Here is a 3,480-nt window from a genome sequence, read left to right as displayed (position 1 = left end):
TGCCAAATCATTTTGAACCTTTATGAGGGCACAAGTCTTTTTAAAGATGCAGCCAAATCTCGCTCAAACTTTAGTCTATTGTCGTAAATGAGTCTTGGATGTCAGAAAAGAAGACAAGAAACCAAAGTATTCTTCAGAGAACACAAAACATCAAAACTAACTAACATGTTGCAGACAGATCACATACTCAGTCTGCTTACACAAATAAACAACACTATTAAAAATGAAAGCTCATCCGAGCATAGTATGGATAAGCGAATTGTTGCAACAGTAAGTTATAATCGTCATCATTGCAGGCAAAAACCATCTTGAAATATCTTGACACGTCTGCAACGCAAGAGAACACTACTGTAATAGCATCCACAAACCTCTGTGTCCACACTTATTTACGCTATATCAGAACAAGATTACAATGCTTTAGAATAATACCACAATACTACCCTAAAATCACAGTCTCTCGCTCCCCGCCTCTCTCTCTCTGTTGAGACAAAGAGGAAAAGAAAAGCAGGTATGGAAATATGAGAAACATCAATAACCTTTGTGTTTCCAAACTTTGTAATGGATCTAAAATAATACCAGTTTCCTTCCAAATGAGTCCAAATTGCACCCCAATGCTGTGAGTAGCACTAGAACTTTACAACTGTACAGAAATAAATGAACTGCAGAATATGCGTAACATATCCACTGTACCACTCTGCACGCCATCCCATTATCCACTATGAAATGTGAAACATGTTATCTTTAACCGAGTTCATATTTTACTATGCATTTTATGTATCAATAATATCATAATTTTCATGAAAATCTTTTATTTATCTCGTGACAGTGTGATAAGTAGAGTCGATAACTAGAAGTCATAAAGGTTGAAGCTGATGGTAAATAAGTCTTTTTGATCATTTTAAATCAGCACTACAACAAATTTACAAACATTCAATTATTACATAGTGCTTATATTGGTAAACTCTACCCTTCACTAGCACAAGTTTGCATCTAAACGAGCAAAAACATTAAGAGCCAAGTGTGTTGTTTATGCGCTTGTGCTGGAATAAATCTCTTAATTTGTGCTGGATCACTGGCAGTTCTTACTATCCAGCAGTATATTGAGGTAAAAGCAATCGACTTCAAATATTTTTTTTCTTACGAAGAAACATCGATCACCAACAAAAGTTCATACAGCCCGTGTTTCTTTACACAAAGCTGTCATTCTGTCATGCTACTTTTCGTTTGTAGTATAAAGTCCCTGTTTATGATAGGTATCTTCATATCAACCCTCTTAATGATATTTACCACAAAGGAAATAAAATATTTAGCCTGTATCGCCAGAATATATCCATGAATCAACTCTGCGTAATATAAATGTTGACTTTGATATGACAATGGAATATAACCAGAGTCAATATTACATAGATTGTGAAAGTGTGTGTGTGTGTGTGTGTATGTTTGTGTGTGTGTGTGTGTGTGTGTGTGTGTGTGTATGTGTGTGTGTGTGTGTGTGTGTGATATTTATTTATTTGGGAAGGAAAGAGAAATCTATAACAAAGGCACCAGAAGCAAACAAACAGAATATACGCGAATAACAACAGAATTAATCATCACTCTACAATAATAACAATGATTATTGTTTGTTTTATCAGCAAACTTTACAAGCTGAGAGTATTTAAACTAGAGATAAAATTGCATAGATAAAATATCACTAACTTCACTCAAAGGCCGGGTTTTGTGGTAGTTCTTTCGTATTTGCAAACTTAATTAACACTTTACAAAACGATTCCTTTTCCAGTCACTCGAGTAATTAACAAACCGTGAACTCGATATCTATTATCTTTTTCAATATTTATAGTTAACTGTATGATTTATATAATTACGAAATAAAAAAATAAAAATAAAAGAAAACAATAGCAATGGTTTCTAATGTAGGCATAAGGCTATACATATTTTGGCGAGAGGGAATAGTTGATTATACTGACCAAGTCATTGATTGCAACTTATTTTATGGTTCCCGAAAGGATGAAAGGCAATACCGACCTTTGGGAAATTTGAACTACGAACGTAAAATAATGTAATTAAATCATTAATTCCAGCACTTCAGTGACTTTGCCAAACAAAGCTCAAATTATCCGTTACTAATTTAGGCTCAAGGCTAGTAATTTTGAGAGCGGGTTGGTTAAGTCGATATCATTAGCCTCAGTATTTGTCTGATATTTCGTAGTACGAAACTCGAAAGGACAAAAGGCAAACTTGACCTCGACGGGATTTGAAACCAGAACGTAAAAAGCCTGGAGACTTACAAAATGGCATTTTACCAAAATTCTTACTGTTTTCCAATCAAACACCTTCACAGTCTCAAATGTTGGTACAAGGCCAGAAAGTTACTCGATGGTGCTGGTACTTTATTTCATTCACACCGGAAAGAGAGAAAGCAAAGTTGATCTCGGAGAGATTCGAATTTAGAAGGTGAAGAGCCAGTGAAAATACTTCGGGAATTATATTCCATGCTATAACGGTTTTGCCAACTCACAACCCTTAATCATCATCATAGTAATAGCAGTATTGCATGTCATTGACGAATGATATTTTAGGGCACTGTGTGTTAGAATTGTCAATGATATTTTTAAAATTCCAATTAGGTAAAACCGTTTTCTTAATTCCAGTATTTGAACTATCTAAATCAAACGGTTTCAAACCAACGAGGAAAACACTCGTCATTAACTGGACCTGTTAGAAAAAGCAGCCAAACTCCCATAAAGAGAAGTCAGAAAAGTGAAGAATGACAGAAGATGGAAAAAATTACTTGTTTCGCAAGTGTGAGGAGAGAAAGAGAGACAGAAAAATGACTAGATTATGAGAAAAACGACACTTTGATGGCGAGTAGGTGTGAGGCTGGAGATGGAGAGAGATTGAGGTTGAGAAGGAAGTGAGGGATTAGAACACGATTTTTAGGTCAGTGACTGCGGAAAACAGGTTGTAAATAATATTATTTACAGTTATGTCTGGATGTAAATGAACGAAGCGTCGTAATCAGATTACTGGTTTGAAAATGTTCATACATTGGACACATGTATATATTAACATATGTACGAGTAGTAGACGCACAGATATGAACACACACACACACACACACACAAAAACATCATACATATAGACACACATGAGGTCAAAAATATATGCATAACTGAAGCCGGGATACTAGGTCGCAGGTTTCTTCGCACAACGAATACACGCATAGAAGCAATTGATCTCACGGCAAACGTATGACTAATGCACACACAAAAAATATCTCTATAATGGTGTAGGCATGGCTATGTGGTTAAAAAGCTCGCTTTATAACTACCGTGCGGTACCTTAGACAAATGTCTTTTACTGTACCATCGGGCTGATTAACGCTTCGTGTGTGTATTTAGTTGACGGAAACCGCGTGGAAATCCTCGCATATATGAGCCAACATATATGAGACAGTATGAAGGAGTACGGTTGGACATT

The sequence above is a fragment of the Octopus bimaculoides genome, chromosome 2, assembly GCF_046866305.1.
Source record: "Octopus bimaculoides isolate indiv1 chromosome 2, ASM4686630v1, whole genome shotgun sequence".
In the NCBI taxonomy this organism is placed as follows: domain Eukaryota; kingdom Metazoa; phylum Mollusca; class Cephalopoda; order Octopoda; family Octopodidae; genus Octopus; species Octopus bimaculoides.
This window is presented reverse-complemented; position numbering follows the sequence as displayed.